Source organism: Elephas maximus, chromosome 7 (assembly GCF_024166365.1).
Source record: "Elephas maximus indicus isolate mEleMax1 chromosome 7, mEleMax1 primary haplotype, whole genome shotgun sequence".
NCBI lineage: Eukaryota > Metazoa > Chordata > Mammalia > Proboscidea > Elephantidae > Elephas > Elephas maximus.
The window spans coordinates 26295764-26305434 of NC_064825.1; positions in this window are offsets into that span (position 1 = coordinate 26295764).

Here is a 9671-nt window from a genome sequence, read left to right on the forward strand (position 1 = left end):
TAATTTAGCAGCAATGCCTTCTGGTTAGTAGTGCAGGGAGCAGGGTGTGTTTAATGATATTCCACAGGCAATGTCATGTGCTGCATAAGCCAGGGACTGGTTTGTTTTGTTTAATTTTTATTGTACTTTAAGTGAAAGTTCACAAATCAAGTCAGTCTTTCATACAACACCTGATATACACTTTCCTATAGACTACGAGTCAGAATCGACTTGACGGCACTGGGTTTGGTTTTTTTTTTTATATACTCCTAGTTGCTGTCCCCCTAATGAGACAGCACACTCCTTCTCTCCATCCTGTATTTCTGTCTCCATTCAGGTATCTTCTGTCTCCCTCAGCCTTCACATCTCCCCTGCATACAGGAGCCGCCCCATGGTCTTGTGTCTACTTGATCCAAGAAGCTCCTTTCTCACCAGTATCATTTTCTATCTTATAGTCCAGTCCAATCCCTTTCTGAAAAGTTGGCTTTGGGAATGGTTCCTGTCTTGGTAACAGGAGGTCTGGGGGCCATGACCTCTGGGGTCCTTCTAGTCTCTGTCAGACCATTAAGTCCGGTCTTTTTATGAGAATTTGAGGTCTGCATCCTACTGCTCTCCTGCTCCTTTAGGGATTCTCTGTTGCGTTCCCTGTTATGGCAGTCATGGGTTGTACCCGGGCATCATCTAGTTCTTCTAGTCTCGGGCTGATATAGTCTCTGATTTATGTGGCCTATTCTTATTCTTGGGCTCATACTTACCTTGTGTCTTTGGTGTTCTTCATTCTTCTTTGCTCCATGTGGGTTGAGATCAATTGATGATGCATCTTACATGGCCGCTTGCTTGCATTTAAGACCCTAGATGCCACTTTCCAAAACGGGAGGCAGAATGTTTTCTTAATAGATTTTATTATGCCAGTTGACTTAGATGTCCCCTGAAACCACGGTCCCCAAACCCCTGCCCTGCTATGCTGGCCTAGGAAGCATTCGGTTTATTCAGGAAACTTCTTTGCTTTTGGTTTAATTCAGTTGTGCTGACCTCTCCTGTATCGTGTGTTGTCCTTCCCTTCACCTAAATTAGTTCTTGTCTACTATATAGCTAGTGAATTCCCCTCTCCCTCCCTCCCTCCCCCATCTCGTAACCATCAGAGAATATTTTCTTCTCTGTTTAAACTATTTCTTGAGTTCTTATGATAGTGGTCTCATACAATATTTGGCATTTTGCAACTGACTAATTCCACTCAGCATAATGCAGGGATTAGTTTTCAGCCAAAAGCAATTCTTCCTGTCCAAAGGAGTTTAAAGCTACTCTCCCATACCATAGCACTCAGAGGAAGGCTGAACCCATAGAAAAGAAGGCAGTGGCTACAGAGATTGCAGGTATAGACGCAGAGGGCCCAATTTAAAGACAGAGTCAAGGCAACATCTTATAAAACCATTCCTGGAAATGGCTAGTAAAGAGCATGCTTTGAGCGAGTGCAGACAGCAAATAAGTGCTCAGTGATAAAACGTCCTGAAGGAGAAGGGAATATTCCAGCACAGACTGTACTGTTCTTGTTCTGATAGGAATAAAGAGAGACACACAGAAGACAATCCAGATTGACCAGTACTTCAACCTCAGCCTTGGTTCTTAAGAGCTGTTATAAATTCTTACTTATAAGGAACTGGTATCATTATTCTTTGTGAATCTTATAATGATGAGTAAACTGTGTGTGATTCTCATCCCAGAGCATGGGTGCATTACCTGCAAATTCTGTGGCCTTCATATAGTTCAAAGTTCAAGGATCTTGACCAGCATTGACATATATGTGTAAATATGTATACCTGGACCAGGTGGTCTCTACTGATGACTATGGTCAAGATTCTGAGGTCAGAGTGGGCCACACTACATAGATACTCACCAGACCCATATCCTTAAAGATCTTGGTTTCAGTGAGGCTTGTTTATGTCAGGTGTTCTAATGGTACACAAGCATTGTCAAAAGGGACGATTTGGCCTGGCTATTGTTATAGTCCCACTAGATTAAAGGTCTATTGGAGAGAGGGACAAAGGTGTAGTCATCTCTGTAGTATGGTGCCAGCCCATATTAGGTCCTCAAAAACAGCTTATAGAATGGAGAAGAAAATATTAGTTACAATCACCATATCATATAATCATTGTAATTAAAATCTGCTGTCTCTCCTATTAGATTGTGAGACACTAGAACTGTGTTGTCCAATATGGTCGAGTTGATTCTGATTCATAGCAACCCTATAGGACAGAGCGGAACTGCCCCATCGTGTTTCCAAAAAGTGCCTGGTGGATTTGAACTGCCAACCTTTTGAATAGCAGCCATAGATCTTAATCACTATACCACAAATGTTTCCAGCCCTACATAGATTTTTTAATTATTTAAATTTAACTAAGGGAAAAATTCAGTCCCTTCATCATACTAGCCACATTTCAAGTGCTTAATAACCAGATGTGGCTAGCAGTTACCAAATATAAAATTCCCATCACCACGGAAAGTTTTAGAAGATAGAGACGTCATCATTATCCCTCACAGACTCTGTATCAGGGTCACATAACATTGTGTTCGACAATTACTTATTGAATTAATGGCAAATTCCCTCCTAGTAAATCCCAGCCTCATTTTTATTTTTACACAGAAGCCTTCCCTGAGTTTTGTTCTCTGTGCACCCCACCACCGAGGCAAATGGGTGTCAGATACTGCTTTATACTGGAATGGCCCATTCCCAAGTCTCTCCTGCTGCCAGGCAGTAAAGCTCTTGGGAGCAGGGATGATGCCTCCATGGTTGACAGAGCGTAGATGCTCAATCTTGTTTGTTGAACAAAACCAAATAGGAAGAGTGAATTGCTGGCTTATAGAAACATCTCTGTGGCTTGTCAAGTTGATGAGAGAGTGGGGAGAACGCTGTCCAGGCAGTGTCTGCCTGTGGGCAGGACTTCTGTGTAGCACATCTCCATGGGAATCTAAGTCACATTAAACACCAGCATGAGGGTACTAATATTTAACTAATGTCTAGTTCCTCAGGGCAACCCAAGTTATTGAGGAAGTTTTCAGATTTTCAGTTTAATCTCTCTCAACTCCTTGCTTCTCTAATGCTTTTTTTTTTTGTATACTTTCAGTGCTATAAAATACTCAGAGAAATCTCTAACAAACATCTTAACTGTGGCTTATCTAGGGTATTGCACCAGCCCTGGGCAGTGGCGCCACTGAGCAGTTTCTATTAACCCGATATAGCCCAATGTCCTTCTGAAAGCACCAAACCCAAAAAACCAAATCCGTTGCCCTTTGAGTGGGTTCTGACTCACAGTGACCCTATAGGACAGAGTAAACTGCCTCGTAGACTTTCTAATTAGGGCCTGGTGGATTAGAACTGCCAACCTTTTGGTTAGGGGCTCTGTCACTTAGCCACTACTCCACCAGGGTTTCTTCTGCAAGCACAGTAATGTGTTAATTAAAAGACTAATGAGCTTGTATTGTTGAGGTGACATTATGGTAAAGGTTATCTAAAAGAGGGGTGTGAGATGTTTGAACAGGGCCGCAATTTCGGTGCTTTTCATAGGCGTCTTTTTCCGTAGATACGCCGTAGCCGTACTGGGTTAATAGAAACTGCTCAGTGGCATGACGCATGCCCAGGGCCGGTGCAATACCTGCCATACCCTAGTTACTCCTCTGCTACGCTTGTACCAGGAAGGTTCCTAACAGGAATATATGGCAAAGGAGTAAACAAGGTGCAGGAAAACCACAGGGGGTAGTGCTGTACCCCAAGGGTTGGGGGAAACTTTACCACCTTAAAAGGACAAGAGGAGGTTGCTGTTACCAAAACCTGGCCAGAGGAACCGTGTGGAGAGGACCTCCTGACAGGAGCCTGCATTCCCTCAGAGAGGGACCTGGGACATAAATACCCAGACTTCGCTCTCTGCCCACCCCCTTGTCTCTGCCCCCACTCCCTGCTGAATGAACCCAATACGAAGCCAGAGAAGCCAGAGGGCTGGGAAGCAACCTGCATGACCTTCCATCTGTATTAACAAATGTTAGCATTTTGATATTTTTGCTTCTCATTAAAAAAAAAAAAAAAATTAAAGCTTCACGGATAGAGTTAGAACTCCGCCTCATTTGCCTCACCATTCCATTCTCCTCCCTCACCACGGATAGCCAACTTAATCAATTTGGTATAATCATGTTTTTGTCCTTTCATTACATACATATTAACATAAACTGGGTAACATTGTTTTGGCTTTTAAAATTTTTACATCAATGTTTTCATGCTGTTCATATAATTCTGCTACTTGCTTTTTCATTCAATGGCGTATTCAGTGGAAATACGTGTATGCTAATACATATTGATATTGATATATTTCATTCGTTTTTACTGCTGAATAGTAATTCCATCCTATTTATCCACTTCTCTGATGATGGACATTTACGTTATTTCCAACATTCACCATTCATACTGCTGGAGTGAATGGTCTTGCACCTTGGATCATGAGGTTTGAACATTCTCGTTTACCAGACATTGCCAAATTACTCTCCAGATTGGTTGTACCAATTATATTCTTACCAGCAACATATGAGAGTTGTTTCCCTACATCCTCACCCATGCTTTAGATTTTAATTTTTGCTAACACAATGGATGTGAAATGTTATTCCCTTGGTTGTTTTAATTGGCATTTCCCTGATCGCTAGTGAAGGTGAGCATCTTTTTCAGATACTCATTGGCCACCTGGGTTTCCTCTTCTGTGAATTTTTTGTTTATACGTTTTGCCTACATTTTTATTGAATTGTTTCTCTTCTTCCTTTATGGTTTCTAAGTCTTCATATGTTCTGGACCTTAAACCTTCATCTAGTATGTGGTTTGCAGTCTAAGGCTGTTTTACTGGCTCGGGATGAGGTTTTATAAGTACCTGAGCTGAGAGCCTGACAGAAACAAACAACCCTAAGGGAAAGGAATAGGCCGACCAAAGCCAAGGTTTTTCTAGATTACTGGAGAATAACAGGTAAGGCAATACGCTTCACAGGAAACAGGTACATTGAATTAGGGCTTGACATCTCTTCTCTGCAGAGTTGGCAACCCCTTGTTCCTGGGCCCCAAATGCCTTGCGTCAAGAGAGAAGATTGTTGCTCTGTTTTCAGCGGCTGTTCTGACTTGACGACGCACTGCATGATGAATTGATGCTGTCAGGAAGACATTTTAAGCCACTAAGATATGTGAACTAAATCCCCCAACTCATCTCTCAGGAACAACTGCCTGAGGGTAGGGCTGTTTCTGAAAACGTAAGCTCTGGTGACAAATTTTATTCAACGTGACAGAGCGCTGCACATTTTTTTAGAAAATGGTCCTACAGGCAGCAAAGTAATTCACACGATGAAACACTGAGAAATGCTTCAGTGTAGGGAGAGGTGAGGGAGATTCCATCCACCTATCATTTGTTCACCCAGGCAAACGTTCTTGTATTTCTCCTTTGTGGTCCAGCCACTAAGCATAGCCCTGGGCACTTGAATGAATTGGACATAGTACCTGCTCTGGAAGAATTTACAGTCTAACAAGGAGAACTATGTATAAACCAATGGTTAAAATACACCTCAGCATTAGGTGCTGTAAACAGGATTATGCAAAGTGTTATGGGATCATGGGGTCATAGAAGAGGGAGAGGCTGATCACCCAGCCCCTTGCGGCTCCAGCCCTATCTCTGGGCACGTTCACTCTCTCTTCGTTCCCCACATTATGTTGCCACTTTCTGCTTATGCATCTCTCTCCCCAAAAAGGCTCTAAGCCAGGGCTTCTCATCCTCAGCATTATTGACATTCTGGGCCAGATTAATTTTGATATGGGGGTCTGTCCTGTGCATTATAAAATGTTTAGCAGCATTTCTCTGGCCTCTACCCACTACATGCCAGTAGCATGCATGTACACTCATGCGCACTAGAGCACACACACACACAAATTGTGGCAAAAAAAACCTCTAGACATTGTCAAACGTTCCCTGGGTGGCAAAATCACCCCAGTTGAAAATCCCTATTTTAAGCTCTTCCAGGGCAGCAACCACTTTTTCTTCATCTCTGAATTCCTGGTGCCCTCTACATGAACCAAAAAGCACTTTGCTTGAAAGGGTGAGGGAAAACCCATCATGAGAAAGGATGTCTGATTTGAGTGTTGAAGGATAAATAGGAATAATCTATGTCTATGGGCATTCTCTTATAGAACTTTCTGTGATGATGACAGCTCTGTATCTGAACTTTCCAGTAGAGTCGCCATTCCCACACATGGCCTTTGAGCACTTGAATTTTTAATTTTATTTCTCTTTAGTTACTTGAAATTTAAATTTTAATAACCACATGTAGCTAGTCTAGTGTGGAACAGCCTGGCCTAGTGTAAACACTACTGATCAAATGCAAGTTCCCTTCTATTGGGTTTGGATGGTTTCCCAGACATTCAGGAACATAGTTACATTTCCAGTTTCACTGACCATTGTCCAAGCCTTAAGCAGTATGGTATGGAATAAACTGACTATTACTATGCTTCACTCTATAGACATGGTAAAAGAAGCTGGTCTCACCCATTGTAAAGTAACCAGGATTACCATTATGGATGGTTTTGAAGATGCTGGTGAAATTTTCAGAATTACCCAGTGCATTTAAAACCAGTCTACTCATCCATCCTTCCATATGCATTTATCCAAACAACACCTACTGCAGGCCAACCATTTGCAAGGTGTTATATTTTTCACTGAGATCACAAAAATATGCAAAACAATCCAAAAGATAAACATGTGAACAACTAATTTGAATACATTGTAAGCAGCACAATGATGGAGCTGTACATGTGGTATGGTGAAGAAATAGAGAAGGGAAAAACTGAGATGGGTAGAGAAAGCTCGACAGGGGAGGTGGTGCTGAGCTGAGTCTCAAAACTGAGTGAGAATTAACTAAGTCAGTGTCATGGATTGAATTGTGTCCCCCCCAGATAGCTGTCAACTTGGTTAGGTCATGATTCCCAGTATTGTATGATTGTCTACCACTTTTTCATCTGATATGATTTCCCTATGTGTTATAAATCCTATCACTAGGATGTTATGAGATGGATTAGTGGCAGTTATATTGTTGAGATCTACAAGATTAGATAATGTTTTAAGCCAATCTCTTTTGAGATATAAAAGAAAGAAGTGAGCAGAGAGACATAGGGACCTCATACCACCAAGAAAGCAGTGCCGGGAGCAGAGGGCATCCTTTGGACCCAGGGTTCCTGGGCAGAGAGCCTCCTAGTCCAGGGGAAGATTGATGACAAGGACCTTCCTCCAGAGCCAACAGAGAGAGAAAGCATTCCCCCAGAGCTGATGCCCTGAATTTGGACTTCTAGCCTGCTAGACTCTGAGAAAATAAATTCCTCTTCGTTAAAGCCATCCACTTGTGGTATTTCTGTTAGAGCAGTACTAGATGACTAAGACAGTCAGTTTCCTAAATTTGTCTGAACAACCAATAAGAAAAATCACTTGGTATATTTGGTTTTACACATATCTTCACCACACACACACACACAAAAAAAATCGAATACTATGTAGCCAGAAAGACAAATGAAGTCTTGATAGATGCTATAACATGGATGGAGCTGAAAGACGTTATGCTGAGTGAAGTAAGTCAATCACAAAAGAACAAATATTGTTGATCTCACTTATGTAAAAAGACAAGAACAGGTAAATGAATAGAGACCAAAGTTTATTAGTAGTTACCAGGGATGGGAGGAAGAGAGGATAGGGGAGTTATTGCTTACGGAGCTCTGAGTTTCTGTTTACGGCGATGGAAAATTCAAATTGATTAAGGGTAATGTTTGCATAGCTGGTTAATGTAATTGATGTCAGTGAGTTGTACACCTGTAAAAAGTTGACTTGGCAAATGCGTGTGATGTACATTTTTGCAAAGACGACAAAAAATGAAAATGAAAAAGAGCAGCTGCTGAGCCTGTACCTCGTGAGATTTGGTTTTTTGGTTTGGAGGTTTGGGTCATGGTTTCATGGGACATCCCAGTTAACTGACCTAATATGTTTAGTGGTTCTGTTCTACCTCACAGTTCGCTGTGTATGCTTGGGGTCTTAAAAGCTTGTAAGCAGCCATCCAAGGTACAACGATAGGTCTCTATTAACCTGGAACAACAGAGGAAGGAGAGAGTTAAGGAGGAGAAAATGTAATGCATGGCAAATTGCCTTTGTGAACAACTGCATCCTTTACCATTAAACCAGAAGAGCTGGATGGTGCCCAGCTACCATTACTGAACATTTTCTTTTTTTAACTGAACATTTTGATCACAGATTCTATAGAAGAATCCTGAGCAAAAGGGGGAAAACGCAGAACAGGATTTCAAATTCTCATGGATCCCAGACTTTCCGAATCTATTGAGGCTGGATAAGCCCCTAAAACTATTGTCCTGAGATAATCTTTAAATCCTAGCCTGAACTGAGAGCTATTATGTTTGTGATATTAAATTCAATTTTTAAAAATTAATAGAATTGAAATTAAATTACCTTTGTTCCTCGTCCCTGTACAGTCTCACCACCCTTCCTGCCTCATGGATGCAACCACTGTCTTAAACGTAGTGTGTAATCTTCATTTCTGTTTTTTCTTTTATATGCGTACATATATGCACATATAAAAACAGGAAAATATATGATATTTTATATGTATTTAAAATTTTTTTCATGAAATGGCATATATACATCATTCTGTATCTTGATTTTTTTCACTCAACACTGTTTATGAGAAGATCTACATAATGCTAGCTAACTCAGTTCTTTTAACTGTTACATGGTATTCTTTAGTACGACTGTTGTGTATTTCCATTACCTTCTTTCTGGACATTTGTTTCCAGTTCTTCTATTACCAGTAAATATCTTCTTGTACACATGTACGAGTTTCTCTGACATATACACCTGGAGTCTTCTTTAAGCCAAAAAATAGTTTAGCTTAATTAGTGAAGCATGTCTGCCTTGAGCATTGTGCTCCTTTAAAGAACCATCTATACGGGATCAAATTAACAACAACAACTCAAAAGGTTAGATAGGAATCTTAGGAAGCAGTGAGTTTATATTGATGGGAAAGGAACAATTCAGAAAAGGGGGGTGAGAATGGTTGCACAACTTGAAGAATGTAATCAATGTCACTGAATTTTACGTGTAAAAGTTGTTGAATTGGTGTATGTTCTGCAGTACATATTTTCAGCAACAACAAAAATAAATTATAAAAAAAATTATCTGGGGCACTTGTTAAAAAGTAAATTCTGAGGCCTCTTCCCTGAAAATTTCTGGTATAGAGCTTACAGTTCTGCAATTTTAGCAGGCATCCTAGGAATATATAGGAAACAGGTGCTAGGAGGATGAGGCCAAATAATTTTCACATGTTGATAGGAACGATGTCAAGATCTTGGTTATGTTCCTGATATCTGACATGTATCAATATATCATGACTGTCTTATATTAGATGGCAGGAGTTTGAAAAATATACATTTTTTCTGATACTAAAACTAACTAGAAACATGCAAAAATAAAGAAAAATAACAGTATGAAAGAGAAAATAAATGCCACCCATAATTCCACCATCCAGGCTGTTATGGATTGAATTATGTCCCCCCAAAATGTGTGTCAACTTGGCTAGCCCATGATTCCCAGTACTTTGTGACTGTCCGGCATTTTGTCATCTGATGT